The sequence below is a fragment of the Schistocerca piceifrons genome, chromosome 5 (genome assembly GCF_021461385.2).
Source record: "Schistocerca piceifrons isolate TAMUIC-IGC-003096 chromosome 5, iqSchPice1.1, whole genome shotgun sequence".
NCBI classification, from domain to species: domain Eukaryota; kingdom Metazoa; phylum Arthropoda; class Insecta; order Orthoptera; family Acrididae; genus Schistocerca; species Schistocerca piceifrons.
The window spans coordinates 571,192,029-571,212,328 of NC_060142.1; the positions used below are offsets into that span (position 1 = coordinate 571,192,029).

General features: G+C 44.5%; 1 pseudogene; it reads right to left on the bottom strand.

Moving 5' to 3' along the window:
• Nucleotides 1–4,967: 4,967 nt before the first annotated feature.
• On the bottom strand, nucleotides 4,968–5,085 carry LOC124799814 (annotated as a pseudogene).
• Nucleotides 5,086–20,300: the final 15,215 nt, after the last annotated feature.

Consider the following 20,300-nt stretch of genomic DNA (forward strand, 5'->3'; position numbering starts at 1 on the left):
GTCGTCTTCGTCAGGTGCCAGAGGAATTCCTTCCAAGTTACAAGCCGTGTCGAACATTTGCAGAATATCACATACAGGCACTTGGAAACGTAAGAAAAACCAGAAGGTTTTACTTGACAACATGAGAATTTGAGCCCATTTCACTGTCTACTGACTTATAAAGGGGCTGTCTGAATTGGAATGTGTGCAATAGCCGAGTGTGTGCACGTGCAGAGAGATTGCTTACGGCTGCGGAACGCAATTTGCAGTCTCTCATGGGCGATGGTGTCCGTAAGGTACCTGTATCGCATGTGTTGACAAATTCGCTTAGCTCGATGGTTGCGTGAAAGCGTGTGTAATGTCTGTGACATCACCGTGACGTGGCGGTAGAAGCCATACACTCGTATACCGATTACTGTGCGTAAAAGAAGGTCCAATATGAATTTTCGTTAACCTGTTCTTTGTTGCCGAGAAATACTATGAAGGGAATCGGATTTTTTCGCTCTATTGTTGTTTCATAGCCTTTGGGGGATGGTGGAATTCTTAAGTGGTGATAATCTTCTTTAGCCAAATACTTTTTTTTTAAATAAAAAAGTATATACTGATGAAAAGTTTAAAGACTTAGCCGGCCGCTTTGGTAGAGCGGTTCTAGGCGCTTCCGTCCGGAACCATGCGGCTGCTACGGTCCCAGGTTAGGGTAAGGGTAAGCTAGTTCGACGGAGGGAGGCGGGTGCACAGCTAAAAGGCTGTGCTTCAGTGCTTATTGTGGCACTTAGCAGGTGTGTGGAGCAGTTAACAATTGTGAAGCTCGAGGGAGGCAGGGTCCTTGTGGCCACATAAGAGGCCAGAATAACAAGGAGAAACAAGAAAAGGAAAAGAGAAGGTGAGAAACAAGTAAACCAAGGAGACGTCACAACTGGTGTGTATTAGGAACAAGAGAGATAAGTCGAAGGTCAAACACAACCATGAAATGAATTTTCTGAGAACTGAATCTTATATGCTTATTTTATGCACAAAAATTCTATTTGAGCTGCAGGTCTGAAATTTTGTGGGATGCTTCAGGGTACTATTTGGAGGAAAGCAGACTGCAGATACTAACGTACTATAAACAGGAAGGAAAATGCACACTGATTAATTATAAAAAAGGTAATCTTAATTTTGATTATCAAATGCAAATATTTCTGACATCATTCACAGCATGTCCCGTAGTTGTCAGGCCTGTATTGGTGCCACAGGTGGTTGAAATGACATGATTGTAGTGTACTTTTTAGATAGAAATGTTGTTAATGTGAACTTGAAGTTTCAAGCATCTGAGTAAGATAGTTAGCCAGTGCACAGATTCCAAGTATGGACCAGCATATAAGAATGTAATTTAATGATATTAAGAAAAAGTAATCAAATCAACGTGAGAACTAATATGTATCAAATTATTCAGCAAGAAATACTCCTATTGTCCTACATTTTCAACCTACTAAGCGTTAACTTTTTTAACTGGAGCTGCGTAAACTTAATGAATACTGTTAGTATTTTTCCAGGGGTACAGAGACAAGTTACCTTTACAGTAACTTCCTGAGACCAGTGTAGCTAACATGTGGATGACTGCATTAATTTGTTACTGTGAGAATGTAAATGAAAGGAACGGAGAGCTGGTAGGGTTGCTGGAACACAGTCTGCAGCTGTTGATAAACACTCAATAAATCACCCCGATTGACGCTTTCAACGTTTCTTTAGCTACTGGCTAGCCGCGCGGGATTAGCCGAGCGGCCTCAAGCGCTGCAGTCACGGACTGTGCGGCTTTTCTCGGCGTAGGTTCGAGTCCTCCCTCGGGCATGGGTGTGTGTGTGTTTGTCCTTAGGATAATTTAGGTTAAGTAGTATGTAAGCTTAGGGACTGATGACCTTTGCAGTTAAGTCCCATAAGATTTCACACACATTTGAACATTTGATTTGAGCTGCTGGCTATCATTTTCGTTTATGATAAATTCTAGGTTTTCTTGTGGATAGGAGCCCATCCTAAACTGCAGGTCTGCTTGTAACTGGCCGGGTAAGCTAGCTCGACGGAGGGAGGCGAGTGCAAAGCGAGAAGGCTGTGCCTCAGTGCTCATTAAAGCACTGAGGTGTCCGAACTGATCTGCAGGTTTACACCACCGTCCAAAGAGCAGCTGACTCGCCATCATTATCAGCGGCTCTTAAGTACGATCGTATGGTCTATCAAATGTAATTTATGACTAAATTGAGGATTTGTTGTTACGGGTGACGCAGCTTGTTATCACTGACAGAGTTTCACTGACAGCAGAAGAAATAACTTCAGGCGTGCATTGGAAGCCTGGCTGTTCATGTTGTCTATTAATGTTCATAAATTTTGACAATATGGTCCAGAACGGTAACAGCGATTTGACGATACACCTGGGTTAAAACGAATATTTTATTAATGACCGGTTTCGACTTCTTATAGAAGACATATTTAGAGAGTGATCGTTGTAAGAACAAGAATAATAAGAATAGCAGAGCTACAGAAGTTTTGGTGAGTATGGCGTCAGAGGAAATCATAATGAAGTAGGGATGTAGCTTTTACCTATCTGGATGTTGCTGGCATGTCCTTAGATGTTCACTCAGCAATACGACCATAAACTGCTGACTGATGGCCGGAGAGCCACGGCTTAAACAGTGTGCAAATTTCGCATCGAAAGCGGATTATGACAGTCACCAAAAGCGGATTATGTCAGCCAAAGCCAATGGCACACGCTTCACGAAATGTGAGATATAGATGTTACATGGAATTTACAAAATAAGTTATCGTAAGCTAGGTACGAATATATAAATAGGTAAATAGTTACAAATCACCAGCCAAGTAGTCTTTTTTTATGTTAAAATTAGCGAGGTTACAGACTGAAAGAAGATGAAGTGCCACCTAGTTGCACTAGTAAGACTTACGAACACGTCGTTCTTAGCAGTTTCCAGCCAACAACCAAAAAAAACAAAACAAAAATTTTTTATTTTTATATACGTTCTGGTATAACGTGACAATACAGCTAGCAAATAATTTCATTAAATGATGAAAATTCTAAAACATACATATATTGCCGTATAACTTCTAGGCAGTGCCCTTTAGTATGCAATCGAAGTGATGCCGTTGTCAAGGTAACACAGAGACCAAGACAGCAGCTGAGATATCAGAAGCACGCACATGGACGCCTGGTAGTCATGGTAGCGGCACAAGTCGATATCTTCAAAGACCTTTGCGTGGGCGACAAATGAGAGAGTTTGTTTTGAAACTCTGCTGTTCCTGTTCTTACAGTGATCATTTCCTGAAGGTGACTTCTACTGGAAATCGAAACCGGTCATTAATAAAATATTATTGTGATCTGTATATTAATGACCTGGTGGACAATACTAACGGTGATCTCAGATTTCTTGCGGGTAAGCCAGTTACCTATAATGAAGTACTAACCGACAATAGCTGCTGAAGTATCTAGAAAGTTCCTGATAAGATTTAAAAATAGTGCAAAGCCTTTTAAATTGCTTTAGAAGTACGGAAAACACACAAACGTAATACTCTCTGGCTACAATATCAGTGAATCTCAATTAGAATCAAGCTAACTTATACAAATACCTAGGCGTTGTAGCTTGTGTGGACATGACGTGGAATATTTATATAGGCAGACCTCAGGTTATAGGTACGATACTGGAATGTGCAGTCAGTCTACAAAGTAGCCTGCTTACAAAACATCATTGTGTCCAACCCTACAGTGTTTAAAAAAGAACCTACGGGACCCATACCAAACGGGATTAAGAAGAGAACTAGTGAACGTGTTCAGAGAAGGACAGGACGAAGTCACAGCTTTGTTCGCCTCACGGGAGAACCTAAACTGCTAGACACCTTAAGGAATACGCCAACTATGAGGCGAAGGCTTATTTACAAAGCTTCAAGGAACAGTATAAAGTGACCAGTCTGGAAGATATAGTACAGCCCCCTACGGATCAATCTCATAGAAACCGCAAAGACTAGACCAATTACAGTAAGCAACGCACTGGAGTTATTTGAATATTCATCATTCCTGCATCTCATATGCAAATGGAAAGAGAGGAAACCTAATATGTGGAACAGTGCGAAGAAACCCTCTGCCACGCACTTCACAGTGATTTTTCACAGTATGGATCTAGATTGACTAGTGTCTACTTCTCACAGTTCACGAGACACTGTGGAATTTAGACCACGACATTGGAGAAAACTTTGGTCACCAGGAGTTACGCACTTGAAGATTTTCCGCCCCTGAGCCTATTAGTTCTTCCTTCAACCATCATGTATGCTGCGTATCTTTGTATGTATCAATAGTACGTCGTTAGCGTCGCTTGTGTTTCTTTGGGGAACGATTGTTGGCGATCGTCGCGGAAAGTGAGAGTGTTTGGATTCTCCGATAGAGTGATGAATACTGGAACGCTCGTCGAAGCACAGTGTGGGGTGTAATGTTAGAAGGTTTGTTTGAATGATAACAATGCAAGTCTTTTGTGGTGCGTCTACATGTCTTACACGTAATTTATTGCAGAATTTAAGACAACGAGTGTGTGTTTTCGGTAGCAATATCTTCCAAAACGCCACGCATAAATACGAGGGGGGCTCATACCTCGGGTTCTATTGGTGACGGAAAGGTAGGGTCAAGCGTTCTGAATAGCCCTTGAGCTAAGGACCATTTGTACACCCAACAGAAGGAGCGTCTTACTGTAACTATCCTACACTACAGAATCAAAGTTTTGATATTGTGCACTTCCTTCAGGAGAAACTCCGCCTGAATAGGCCATGAAGACCTAACGGTACCGACCAGCCGCCGTGTCATCCTCAGCCCGCAGGCGTCACTGGATGCGGATATGGAGGGGCATGCGGTCAGCACAACGCTCTCCCGGCCGTATGCCAGTTTGCGAGACCGGAGCCGCTACTTCCCGATCAAGTAGCTCCTCAGTTTGCCTCACAAGGGCAGAGTGCACCCCGCTTGCCAACAGCGCTCGGCAGACCGGATGGTCACCCATCCAAGTGGTAGCCCAGGCCGCTAGCGCTTAACTTCGGTGTTCTGACGGGAACCGGTGTTACCACTGCGGCAAGGCCGTTGGCTTCCTCCAGGAGAAGGAGGTTATTAGAGACGGAGCACAAGCTCGGGTTAAGGAAGGACGTGGAAGGGAATCGGCCCTACCCGTTCAAAGAAACCATCCCGGCATTTGCCTGAAGCGATTTAGGGAAATCACAGAAAACCCAAATCAGGATGGCCGGACGAGGGTTTGAACCGTCCTCCTCCCGAATGAGAGTCCAATGTACTAAGTACTGCGTCACCTCGCTTGGTGCACTTCCTCCGGCTTAGGCAGACGGAAGAAATCTGTTGATTCTTTTTGAATTAGATGTGGCCTAGGGTGCGCCTTAATGGTCTTACGGATGCATCATTTAGTTCATGGGCGTTTCCTGAGAAAACCAGAAAAAAGTGAAACTTCCTGCCAGATTAAAACTGTGTGTCGGACCGAGACTCCAACTTGGGACCTTTGCCTTTCGCGGGCAAGTGCTCTACCAACTGAGCTACCCAAGCACTACTCACGCCCCGTGCCCGCAGCTGTACTTCCGCCAGTACCTGGTCTCCTACCTTCCAAACTTTACAGAATTCTCCTGCGAACCTTGCAGAACTAGCACTCCTGAACGAAAGGATGTTGCGGAGACATGGCTTAGCCACAGCTTGGGGGGGATGTTTCCAGAATGAGATTTTCACTCTGCAGCGGAGTGTGCGCTGATGTGAAACTTCCTGGTAGATTAAAACTGTGTGCCGGACTCGGCCAGAAAAAAGTGTTTTCACCACTTTTTCGCTCAGCAGCTGGTATCTAAATAACTAATCGCAGGAAGTTGCTCACATTTTAACGGTATATTTTCTAGGCATATATCTAGAAGTGTCATCTTCTAGATTTCTAAAACACTGTTTCTGGGTATTAAAACTGAGCCGTGGATTCCAAGACGCTGTTCACAGCAAATGGCTGTAATTTTTACGGTGTATTCGTAAGAGTCTGATCTCGAACAACTTCAAAAATTTTCTAGATACCTTTATTCGTTTTCGAGATACAGAGGTTCAAAGTTACCCTTTTTGTGCACGTAAAATACGCACGTAAAATCCGGTGTGAGAAGAAAACATAGTTTATAAAATGACTTAGACGGAGAAATATCCTAAAAAGTGTCTCCGTTATCATCAGAAGAGTTCTGGGAGCCCCGTGTTGTGGTTCTGAAGCATGTGCAATATTTTTGTGCATGTTAAGTCCGATGAGTGGTATGAAATTGATTTTGCGGTATTTCATCTTCACATAAGTAAATTATCAACATTTTATATACCCATATAGTCCTTTACATACGAGTTACATGTCCTACTGTAGCAGGGAAAAGAAGGAAACCAGCGGAAGAAATGCTCCTATCGAACCACCAGCAAGGCGAATATGCTCCTGTTTAGTTAAAAGACTCTGACTGAAAAGTGGGGAACCAGATACCTCATTCTACCTCACTCAGCACCCTTACAAATTTCCCCAAAAATTTTGTCATGCGAACATACTCGCGTTTTTTTATTCTGAGAGAGAAGGAGAGAACGGCAGTGGGGAAGAAACGGAAAAATAATAAATTCTGGACCGTGGTACGGTGGTTGCGGTGTAGAAAGAGCGAAAGAGAAAACGGTAGTGTGATAGAAAGAGAGGGGCAGAGTGGCAGCGGAACGTAGCTGAGAGTGACAGAATAGTGGTAGGAAAAGAGTGAAGGAGACAGTACAAGATGGGAGGAATAAAGAGAGGTATAAAGTGGAAATGGATGACAGCTAGAGATAATGAAAGGCAGATTTTGTTGCAATGACGAGGAAGAAGAAAATAGTGACTGTGAGAAGAGACAGCAGCAGTCGGAAGGAATGAATGAGATAGTAGCAGTAAGAGGGAGCAAGAGGGAGACAGGGAGAGGAGACAGTAGTAGCAGGACAAAACGAAGGAGACGGTGCATATGAGACAGGAGACAGTGACGGTTAGTGAAATAGATAGAGATGAAGACAACGAGTTGGTCTCAATGAGTGAGTTACAATTGATAGAGTGGGAGTGGGTGGGTATGAGTGACTTACAGCAATGGACCGGTGGGTCTGAGATAGTTATCGTTAGCGGATCTTGTGAGAGCGAGAGGTGAGCTGCATGTTAAAAAGAGCGCGAATATGTTTGCATGGCTAAATTTTTAAAGATGCTGAGGAAAGTAGTATGAGGCAGCTGGTACCACACTTTTCAGACTGGATCTTTTAATTAAACTGGATCAAAATTGTTGGATGTGAGGTCCGCCAGTTCTGCAAAACACCATTTTTCTCAGTACCCAAACATGTTTCGGCATCACAGTGCCATCATCAGTGGGTTTTCGTTTTTATTTATTCTACTGATGATGGCACAGTGGTGCCGAAACATGTTTGGATACTGAGAAAAACGGTGTTTTGCATAACTGGCGGACCTCACATCCAACAATTTTAACTGAAAACTCGGCCAATACAAGGAGCTGAAAATCAAAATGATGGATAAACTGGATCATATTTGCCATTTTTGTGCTCTGATAGGAGCATTTTTCCACTGGTACCCTTATATTCGTATACACTTACCGCGCCACGTTGACTGAAGCAGGCTGACGTAGATAATACTCATGTGACAGTCAACTGATAGGCTTGTGTGGTTTTGTTGCGAAAGTGATTCAAATTTATGTGCGACATCAGCACGTGAACAGTGCAGCCGTGAAAGAGCACAGTTTTCAGAACAGTGTTATCTTAATTGACACTACAGCACCCGTTCCCTCTGTATCGAACATTATATTGCACTGAAACATTTCAGCATATCTACAAACGACAGGGCCACAGAGGAAGAGGCAGCCAGTGATGAAGCTTTATCACTGTCGTACAATAAACTTATTATCGTCTACCAAACCGCAGAGCGAAGCCATACTATTATTATTAAAGCAGCCGAGTCGTTTAAAACCGACACTGGAACCACATTCCACCGAGTGCCGAGCCGTAGCGTCGGCTTCGCCGGCAGATGGCAGCCGCGCTTCGTTACTCCCCGTCAGGGTCGGCCGAACTCGCGCTTTATCGGCCGCGACCATCGCCGCAACCGATGAACGATCAAGGATGTGACGTCACCGACACACAGTGCCACATCACGATAGCGGGTGACGTCATTAGGACAACCGGTCGAGCTGTCTGCAGCGCCGGGGAGCGAACTAACCTGCTTATCGCTGGCAGAATGCAGCTTGTAGCGACCGCCAATGAAAGTTGTGACTGCAGGAAAAGAGTGTCTCGAGGAAAGCAGTTGCAGCAGTGGCAGTAAATGAATGAAATGATTATCTGGGAGTACGAATTAAAATGGAATGATCATATAAAGTTGATCGTCGGTAAAGCAGATGCCAGACTGAGATTCATTGGAAGAGTCCTAAGAAAATGCAATCCGAAAATAAACGAATTGGTTACAGTACCCTTGTTCGTCCACTGGTTGAATACTGCTCAGCAGTGTGGGATCCGTACCAGATGGGGTTGATAGAAGAGATAGAGAAGATCCAAAGGAGAGCAGCGCGCTTCGTTACAGGATCATTTAGTAATGGCGAAAGCGTTAGGGAGATGATAGATAAACTCCGGTGGAAGACTCTGTAGGAGAGACGCTCAGTAGCTCGGTACGGGCTTTTGTTGAAGTTTCGAGAACATACCTTCACCGAGGAGTCAAGCAGTCCCTCCTACGTATATCTCGCGAAGAGACCACGAGGAAAAAATCAGAGAGATTAGAGCCCACACAGAGGCATACCGACAATCCTTCTTTCCACGAACAATACGAGACTGGAATAGAAGGGAGAACCGATGGAGGTACTCAAGGTACCCTCCGCCACACACCGTCAGGTGGCTTGCGGAGTATGGATGTAGATAGATGTAGATCCTCATGCTGGGAAAACTGTAAATGATATCGTATATAGGAAAACCGATGTCGTATGTGGGCAAATGGCCATACTTTAATAATATCAAGAATATCTTTTGATTCACAACTCACACAGCTACCTGTAGTTTTTACTCTTAACGGATAAGAAGTGGGTTTTTTAATCAAGAGCTAAGATGTAACGGGCAGCCTAATGAAGGAAAAGCGAAAAGTCACGCAGGACACAGACAATTGCCTACGGAATAGACGAGCAAGGAATTTTCCAGACCTTATCAAGTTATCACTCGAACTGAGTTACAACTGGAAGAAAATTCTAGTCTACGCACTTTGGCGAGCTACGAAAAAGTGCAGGTTTCTGTCTGTTCGATATTATAAAAGGCAGAAATCCCGACATCTAATTCTCTTCACAGTGTGTAGTGCAGTGACGGCGCGTGGAAATGTAGATGGTAATCCGTCCGTCAGACGAGCAGCCGTAACTCTTAGTGATCCTGTACTAGATCCATACGTGACAGAAGGACGGTCGAAGTTTCTAATTCCTATGCACCCATTCTGATTTAGGTGTTCCTTGATTTCCCTTTATCGCTTAACGAGAATCGAGGGAGAGCTCATTTTAATGGCCCCGACCGATTTCTCTGGCTATCCCTGCCCACTTCAAGATGGTATTCCGTCTCTAACCACATCGTCGTGGACATGATGTTAAACCCCAATATTCCGTTCTTTCCCATCATCTGGCTCCTCCATAAACAAAGCTGATTTATGATCATCGGTCCGCCTCGGTAGCTGGGCGGTCAGTGTGTCCGACATATATACTGAAGACACATATTAGTTTCTGGTACGACGTGCGAGAGGACTGGGATAGTTTGTATTCAACTCTGGAACGCAAACCGAGGACCCACATCAATGAGAAATAGCGGTTCCAAAGGCTGGAAAGTTGACAACGATTGGGAGAGCGCCGTGCTGACCCCTCACCCTCCCATACTGCATCCAAATGACGCCATTAGGCACAGGATGACACAGAGGTCGATCAGCATAGCATGGTCTCCAAAGCCGGGATGATGAGTCTGCATGTATGTATACGCTCAACAAGTACAGTGCTGTTAATGGGAAATACTGTTACAGCCAAGCAACTCTAAAACATCTTGTCGTTCCATATTAAGCAGTATTAACGCCTCACAATATCCTACCGAAACAGTAACGTCTTGAAAATTTGGAAGGGTTGATAGAAAAACTACGTTTAATTCCGAGATAATTTAGGAGAGGAAATGAATGTCGCTGCTAGGAAAGAAAGATTGAAGGAAGATTAAGGTTCCATTGACAAGCTAATTGGAGACGGTGCACATGCCATAATCAGGGAAGAATGCGGTAGTAAATCGGCCTTGTCCTTAAGTGCTTTACGTGATTTATGGAAACCTTCGAAATGACGATGATTTGAACCCAGTTCCTCCTGAGACCATTGTCTTAGCGACGGTCCCATCACTCTTGGTGGCTGTGCCTGAGTCATGTGAAATAAGCTGATGCTACAAATTGTAACTGAAGCCTAATCGTAGTAAACTACCTGAAGTTACAGAAAAGATATTGCGGTGTCCTGTATCAGCCGAACTCGATAGAATTGAGCTTTCAGAACGTGCTAAAGGCTGTTCTAAAGTGAAGATCGAAACAGACTCAGATGGAACGATTCCTTATTGCGATGGCGTGCCGAACAATGCGAGTGACAAGAGGAGAGTGTAACCGCGCATTGTTTAGAAGATACTAGGTGACAAATGGGAACAGCAGGGCCTCACATTGGGCATTAGAAATGTACTAAAAAGGAAAAGAGATGGGCGTGACCCCACGCTTGATACGAAAATGTTGTAACTTCAGATTAATAAAACAGGGAATTTTTCGTTTGTTGTTATGTCCAAGTCATAAATACAAAACTCTAAAGGTTGATTTACTGGGCGCAGACGCAGCTTGGTAATTGACGATACCGTGGAAGAGGGTGGGGGGAGGTGGGGTAAGAATTAACCATTTCATCTCACGACATGGCAGAAATGGTGTGCGAAGGTGTGTGTGGCTGGCGTGATGTGACACGTTCGGCCCATCTCCAGACGAATCGTAGTGGTGTCTCATAACCACTGATTGAGAGCCAGCAGCTATCATCTCCACATCTATATGTTACTGTGACTTTGTGGGCGACGCTCAGAGGAGCTTAATGCATGTCTTCTTTCACGTTTCCTACTCAACTGCAATCCAGGTAAAACCTCCAACTGGTAGTCGACGTAGCTCTATTGTGCTGGCCGGAGGAAGCACTCGCTGGGTCCTAATGCACATGCGGCGCCTTTTGTCTGCAGTAATTAGACTGCAGAGCAGGCGATAGGCTTGGAAGTGGAGGTCAGACACTGGAGGCATAGCCGGATTTCTAAATATTCAAATTCGGACCGAAAGAAAGACGATCTGATTCGGAAAGGGAAACGAGGAGCTCACACAGTGACTACAATCATTGGGATGAACGCGGGAATCAGACACAAAGTATGAAAACTGATGGGAAAAAACTATCCAAAACAGCATGAGAATCATTTAGCGTGACTTCGCATGAAAATATCTCCAGTGCCACTCTCAGAATGATCACAAAACTAATCATTAAGTGTCTCTTCTCCCTCCCAGACTCTTGTCTACATCTACATCCATACTCCGCAAGCCACCTGACGTTGTGTGGCGGAGGATACCTTGAGTACCTCTACCGGTTTTCCCTTCTATTCCAGTCTCGTATTGTTCGAGGAAAGAAGGATTGTCGGTATGCCTCTGTGTGGGCTCAAATCTCTCTGATTTTATCCTCATGGTCTCTTCGCGAGATATACGTAGGAGGGAGCAATATACTGCTTGACTCCTCGCTGATGGTATGTTCTCGAAACTTCAACAAAAGCCCATACCGAGCTAGTGAGCGTCTCTCCTACAGAGTCTTCCATCGGAGTTTATCTATCATCTCCCTAACGCTTTCGCGATTACTAAATGATCCTGTAACGAAGCGCGCTGCTCTCCGTTGGATCTTCTTTATCTCTTCTGTCAACCCTATCTGGTACGGATCCCACACTGGTGAGCAGTATTCAAGCATTGGGCGAACAAGTGTACTGTAACCTACTTCCTTTGTTTTCGTATTTCATTTCCTTAGGATTCTTCCAATGAATCTCAGTCTGGCATCTAATTTACCGACAATCAACTTTATATGATCATTCCATTTTAAACCACTCCTATTGCGTACTCCCAGATAATTTATGGAATTAACTACTTCCAGTTGCTGACCTGCTATATTGTAGCTTTGATAAAGGATCTTTCTATGTATTCACAGCACATTACACTTGCCTACATTGAGATTCAATTGCCATTCCCTGTACCATACGTCAATTCGTTGCAGATCCTCCTGCATTTCAGTACAATTTTCCATTGTTACAACCTCTCGATATACCACAGCATCATCCGCAAAAAGCCTCAGTGAACTTCCGATGTTATCCACAAGGTCATTTATGTATATTGTGAATAGCAACGGTCCTACGACACTCCTCTGCGGCACACCTGAAGTCACTCTTACTTGTCTTTCAGTGTCCTGAATTTCTCGCGTATCGTCTCGTCATTGGTGGGCTAAGTTTTCAATGTCAGCCAATTAACGGTCGTTGCTGGATAACGCCACTCTGCTAGTCTTGGTTAAAGGGTTGCAACCATTACAATCTCGTTTCGAGAAGTCCGTGCACTGCGGCCGGCGCGGCAAAAGCGGACTCTGGTATTTTTCCTACGCTGTCTTCAGCCCCGGCACCTCTCATTTCCCACGGCCAGTTCCCCACAGAATTGCACACAGAATTTTCTTAAGGACAGTCTGTGAGCTTGTCTAGCTGTTTCTCTGTCTTCCAGAGTCGCCAAGGAGGCCGAAGCTTGTCGACAGATCCCTTTGTTAGTAACGGGGAGACCTTTAAGCCCATCACTCAAACACTTCAGGTCTTCGGAACTCAGTTCCGTCCCTCAGACGTCAGTCGGTCTTTAAACGGAACATTCTTTTCAGAGCGAAGCAAAGCACTTATAAACCGCATCTGCTTGTCTGGTGTGGCTAAAAGGCAAGCTAAACGATAGCACGATGCGGACTAACTGGAATTCTGTTATCATGAGCATCAGTTGCGAAATATTACACCTAGCAGCGAGCAACTAGCTTCAGTGAAATTAGGATGATTCAGATCTGAGACTAGATCTTGGGATTTGAGAGGCTCTGAACAGACGCTTGAGGGATAAACAGTATCAAAACAGTACGAGGAACATGGGCGTAGTGAGCAGGATAGAGAACTTCAGGGAGTTGGGCTACAAACTGCTTCATTTGTAGTCGAGGGTCAAGACACGTTCGTCGCATATGTGACTATCGGTTTTCTAAGATGACACGTTTCGATGGCTCAGTAACCACGGCGCGGTATCTCAGCGTGTTCGGTCAGGAGACATGCCATCCTACGTAAATAAGAAAAGAACTAACTGAAGTTTTCATCTATGGAATAACAGAGGTATCATGTACTATTCGCACAGGTCTCCTGACGACAAACAATGAAGAAACAGATAGACTCAACGAAAAAGTGGTAAAAGGCCAGAATACAAATTTAAAAGTCACAGGTCCGATCTACAGTTACTTCAGGTAGGTATTTTAATCTGTACTTCTCACTTCTTTTTCCTCTCGGTACGTTATTTAATGTAAAAAATGCCGAGTATGCCGCAGTTCGAAGTTAACGTTACACTGTAGGTCCCCATAGGACTGGGTGGGTAAATCGGCTGAAAGGTTGGAGGAAGGCAATGGAATACGACTTCGAATAAGAACACGCCAAGTAAATCACTGCGGTGTTCTGAACAACCTTCGCATTGTTGACAGCTTAGGTTTTGCCTTACTTTTATTACGAGGAAAGATTCACAGCTCAGTACCTTTGCTGAACTTCATCGATCTCTTGTAGGTCGAGGAGTGTTTGTACGCAGCCAGCTGGCAGTCGAAGGTGTCATATAAGAACAACGGAATACGAGGATGTGGTACAAGAGAGGTTTAGTAACGCTGCTTCAGTCAGTACTCGCGCTGTGTGACAACTTAGGGGTCACAGGTCACGTTTGGAGAGTTTTGCAAAAATACCTCCTACACTTACACCTCCATCAGATGGTGTGGCCACTGGAACCATTCACTTTCGCCCCTCGAGTCTCAAAGCAAAACTAAGGGTTTAACGGCCCGAAGAAGACTAAATCTGGGAAGTGTTTCGAAGTGAATCCGCCGTCTGTCCGGCAGACACTTTAATCGTTTCAGGGAAACCACAAAAGAACCTCAGTAAAGTAAGCCGCATCGAGATATGAAGCTCGTTCCTCCCAATTGCAACCCTCGCCACCTCGCTCGGTGCAACATATGAAATTTGTTCTGTGGTTTCTTCAACCAATTACGAGTATTTATAATACTGCACCCATAAACGCATTCTATTCAGACATCACAGCTACTCTATACAAACCAGCCGTGAAGGACGATCGAAAAGTTTCCGTCTGAGGGCGTTGCTGCATCTTGTAAGCAACCAGGCATGACTCCGATGCGGGTATACAAGCGAGCAACTAAGGGGAAATGTCAGGGAAAACTGCGACAAGGTTTGTTGCTGCTTTACGATTACGCACGTCCGCGTGTCGTAAAAGTGGAAAAGCTGAAGTTAAGCCGTTCAAGTGGGAAACACTCGAGCACCCGCCTTATAGTCCTGATACGTCCCGATGCGATTAGTGAGCCTTAAGCCGTCGGCACACGGGCCGTGCATCCGAACGTTGAGCGTTGAGCGTGCCGAGCTTCTGACGTCATAGCGTGGAATAGCACGTTCGGGAGTCTTTCCGAACGTGCAGAGCAATATCTGGCATGTCAGCTATTCTGAGCGTGCGTCTAAGCGATGACCAATGAGGTGGCACAACGTCACCTATGTCACATGCACGCCAGCTCCCTTCAGCACAAAGTTGTGAGGCGCCATATTGGCATTCATTTCAAGCCTATACGTATATATGCCGTTTCTGAGCATCAGCAAATTGAGAATCACTGGAAAACCCGTTGTTAACTGTGTGATCCGTTGCAATAAAATAATGAGAAACATCATATTCGTGAAAAAAGAATTATTGTAACTAGCGTATTGTGAGAGTATGCTATTTGAAGGGAGCAGTACACTGAGCATGAACTCAAGACGCATTGTTATTGGTACAATTTGTTATAGTTAAATTTCAGTTAGTAACATAGCTACGATTAAAGCTTTCAGCAAGTGCTACGATTGGTAAGATCCTTGAAATGATAAATTATTTTATGATGTTGAGTTAGCGTGGTGAGTAGTGTCACAGAGTAATGAAATTTTTATGTTTGGGCGGAGGTGCGCGACTCGCCAGTACACAAATTTTTTTCCTAACATTTGCGTTTTTATTAGGGTCTGTTACTTTATTATTAATTTAGTATAAGTATATAATAATGTTTGATGTTATGTAAATATAAGTTCACCTTTCTTTGGGTGTTCGATTGGCTTGATCTACAGGACACCTTGCGCTACTTGTGTAAAACTATTTTCCTCCTTTTTCTTTTACGCTTCGTAATTCACGTGTTGCAAAGATTCTGCTCCTGGGTAGGAACAGTGATCAAGTAAGACTGACCTTGGGGTTTTACTAAAATGTGGGAATGATGAAATAATATTAATCTTATGTGGAGAAGTATTGCAAATTTGTATCGCACTGTTTGTAATGGAACTTTTATAAGCCTGTGTCGTTACTGATTGGACATGGTACTTTCCTTTTCGTGGACGATGGAGGAATTGTGCGTTTGAATAGGGCTAACGTGGGAATTTTAAGCGCGCCCGTTTAGCAAACAGTGTGATTTACGAACTAGAAACTTCCCACAACAGCCGCCGGAGTGCGTTGTGATCGCGTATCCCACGTTGGGGCCCACGTACCGTATGCACAAGTCGCATTGTTTCTGAGCGTTCAGCAGCACGTTGAACTCGGCACGCTCAACGTTGACGTTCGACAGCACGGTCCGTGTGCCGACGGCTTTATATCGCTTAAAAAACGCCTTCAAGGGTCGTGGACGGGTCCTTTCTGACGAGGATGTGGAGCAAGCAGTTACGGATCTCTACATAGGGCAGGAAACGGTGTTTTACCAAACGGGTACCTTCAACGTCCTCCTCAGTGCTCACGGAGGTTTTCCCTGATTGGCATACATTCTGGACTGCGTGGCATTGGAAAGAAAACTTTTTGATCGCTCCTTATACGAGAGGCGTTCAATAATTAATGCAACTCACTTTTTTTCTAAAAGCAGGTTGGTTTTATTCAGCATTTCAGTACACCATATTATTTCCCATTCTTCGGGCTAGAAAGCCCTATTTTGCAGCATGATCTCCGTTCAATGGGGCTGCCTTACGCCAGTTTGCTGGGAGCACTCTACTGGTCGACTTCGGAGCCATCACCTTGCTGCATCAGTAACTTCCCCATCGCCCGCGAACTTCTTCCCGCAGAGTGCATCCTTCATTTGGTCAAACAGAGGGAAGTCGAAAGTTGAGAGATATGGGCTATAGGGTGCATCAGGAAGACTAATCCAATGAAGCTTTGTGAGTTCCTGACTTGTGTGAAGGAATGCGTCGTCGTGTAGAAGGAGAAGTTAGTGTGCAGTTTGGCAGTTTTGTGGTGACGGAAGCGTTGAAGACGTTTCTTCAGTTTCCTGAACGTAGCACAATACACTTCCGAGTTGATCGTTACACCATGAGGGAGAACATCTAAAGAGTAGCCCCTTCTTCGGAGGAAAGGGGATGTGGCGTCACTCCACGGATTGCTGTTTTATTTCCGATTCGAAGCCGTGAACCCATGTTTCAACACCTGTGACGATGTTCGACTAAAAACTGTTAATATCAGCCTCTTAACGCGCAAGAAATACCGCTCTCTATGGTCTCTTGTCAGGCGGCGAGGAGATCAGCGTGCACACACCTCTGAGTAAGCCAACTGGTGGACGAGTGTGCCAGCACTATGAACAGTGACGCCCATTTGTGCTGCGAGATGTTTGATTGTGATCCGTCGATCATTTCGAATGAGAGAATCGGCACGTTCCAAAATTACAGGAGTCACAGCTGTGTGCGACTGGGCGGCACTCGGCAGACTGGACATGTTTGCGCGACCTTGTTGCAGTGATGACAGGCGTCTCGCCCCATAGACTCACAGTGCTTTTGTTCACGGCCAGGTCTCCGTAGAAATTCTGTGGGCGCTATGAATATCTGCGACGTTCTGGTTTTCCCCCCTATAAGGAACTCAGTGACAGCTCTCTGCCTGGAAAGCAGATGTCGTTTTGTAGGCTACGCATAGCAGTGCCACCTATCGGAACTACATGGAAGTATAAGATCTAAGGCGGGAATATTCCCCAATATCCCAACCAATCCGCATTTCTGCATTTTCAACCGAAACTGGCAGAGAAAAAAAATGTATTGCATTACTACACTATTGGCCATTAAAATTGCTACACAACGAAGATGACGTGATACAGACGCGAAATTTAACCGACAGGAAGAAGATGCTGTGATATGCAGATGATTAGCTTTTCTGAGCATTCACACAAGGTTGGCGCCGGTGGCGACACCTACAACGTGCTGACATGAGGAAAGTTTCCAACCTATTTCTCATACACAAACAGCAGTTGACCGGCATTGCCTGGTGAAACGTTGTTGTGATGCCTCGTTTAAGGAGGAGAAATGCGTACCATCACCTTTCCGACTTTGATAAAGGTCGGATTGCGGTTTATCGTATGGCGACATTGCTGCTCGCTTTGGTCGAGATAAAATGACTGTTAGCAGAATATGGAATCGGTGGGTTCAGGAGGGTAATACGGAACGCCGTGCTGGATCCCAACGGCCTCGTATCACTAGCAGTCGAGATGACAGGCATCCATGGCTGTAACGGATCGTGCAGCCGCGTCTCGATCCCTGAGTCAACAATGGGGACTTTTGCAAGACAAGAACCATTTGCACTAACAGTTCGACGACGTTTGCAGCAGCATGGACTATCAGCTCGGAGACCGTGGCTGCGGTTACCCTTAACTCTGCATCACAGACAGGTGCGCCTGAGATGGTGTACTCAACGACGAACCTGGGTGCACGAATGGCAAAATGTCATTTTTTCGGATGAATCCAGGTTCTGTTTATAGCACCATGATGGTCGCACCCTTGTTTGGCGACATCGCAGTGAACGCACATTGGAAGCGTGTATTCGTCATAGCCATACTGGCGTATCACGCTGCCTGATCATATGGGGATTGCCATTGGTTACACGTCTCGATAACCTCTTGTTCGCATTGATGGCGCTTTGATCAGTGGAAGGGCCTTTCTAAATACAGAAAATGTTCGACTGCTGCCCTGGCCAGCACATTCTCTAGATCTCTCACCAATTGTAAACGTCTGGTCAATGGTGGCGAAACAACTGGCTCGTCACAATACGCCAGTCACTACTCTTGATGAACTGTGGTATCGTGTTGAAGCTGCATGGGCAGCTGTACCTGTACACGCCATCCAAGCTCTGTTTGACTCAATGCCCAGGCGTATCAAGGCCGTTATTACGGCCAGAGGTGGTAGTTTTGGGTACTGATTTCTCAGGATCTATGCACCCGAATTGCGTGAAAATATAATCAGATGTCAGTTCTAGTATAATATATTTGTCCAATGAATACCCGTTTATCATCTGCATTTCTTCTTGGTGTAGCAATTTTAATGGCCAGTAGTGTATATTGAACGCCCCTCGTACCGTAACAGTTGGATCATCCACACGTGAACCTGTGACAACCCGCATTCCAAAACCATGAAAGGGTGGGGCAGGGTGATTGCTAATCGTTGTACTTTACTTTTAGCTACAAGTTTGATGGCAGCAGCTTTTACATTCAGTTGTCGAACAGGAAACTAATGGAATTCCTGAACGCAGTACCATTTCCCGTACTTTACAACCTCTGGTTACAGCATGATGGGGCTCCAGCGTATTCCGTTTACAGCTAACTGTTACCTCTAGGGACAATCAAATGTGTCGAGCAAGTCATTTTGTGTGAGTAGTGTGTTCGCCTGATTTAACGTCTCTGTTTAGTTTCTTTTATGTGCGTCAAGAGTATGGTGCACATAACACCAATTGCCACCAAAGGTAACCTAATTGCCCTGATCAATGAGAAAAACCCTAATCTTCATTCAGCATGTCGGGCAATCTGTGGAATTGCATGCTGTACGGAAAAGAGGAGCAGAGTTCTCCAAGAGATTCATTTGCAAAGGGTAAGAGTGTTGTGAAATGAAAAATCTAAGAGGATCTTAGAACCAAGTATCTTTCGCAAAACTGCAATCTTATTGTTCCATTGGGCAGTCGTTGGCAAAGTAGTTTTAATGAAATATTAAAAAATTATGTTTCTTGGACTTCGATTTTCTCATGATACAGGCAGTATATATAGCAATGAAACCAAATTATTTTATTTTTTACTCTAAATTAATGTGAATATGAGCTTGTCTCTGTATTAGTTCTAACTTTTTTGGTTTTAGAGTGACACATGGGAGCTGCACGGAAGAAAGGTTTTCTTTGTGATGCTTAAGAGGAAATAGCGTTCTCGAATAAGTAAAGAAGAACTCAATCTCGTACTAATCAAGCAGTGCGCAACCGTGATTGTTCCATGGAAGCATTCGTGGCGAAACAGTAGATGCTGCAAGTGACGGTGACAGAAAGCCAAACGTCTCACTTGCAGTTGAGAGAGCAGCGTTAACTCGAGATACAGGAGCACATGGCGAGATAATTTCCAAATCTTGCTTTACGTATTTGTCTCACCAGCGCAATGGCCACTACGCTGATGTAGATAAAAAAGCACTTAGAAACGATATCAGTTCCCGAAATGCCTCGTGCATCACAATAAAGGAAAATATGTGTGGGCAGCTGTTCATTCTTCCACAGAAACCATTGTCGTCACATTTTTATACCTTTCAGCCTTCACTCAAATGGCACCTGATAAAGTAAACGTGTTAACAACTGATTCTCCTCATCATTACTGGAAAATAAAATCCGTGGATTGAGTAGAGTCGCATAAAACGTCTCTGATTACGTAGAGATAAGGAGAAAGTCCTACTGATCCAGTCCCACTTTTGTATATAGAACGTAGAGACCGACTCCCCCTCCTCCCTAACGACAGCCTACGATTCATTTAGCTTCATAAGACGTAAGCCTATAATCGCCTCAAGTCAGCAGTAAATCCTAATTACTACGAAAAACAAAATTTGAAATTTGCCCGTTAAGTCTGTCAACTTCGAATTTCTCATATTTTATGCACCCGAAAACTTCTGAGCAGTTTTTGCTGTGATAGCAATCTGTGCCCATTAGCCGGGCTCAGGGGCGGTG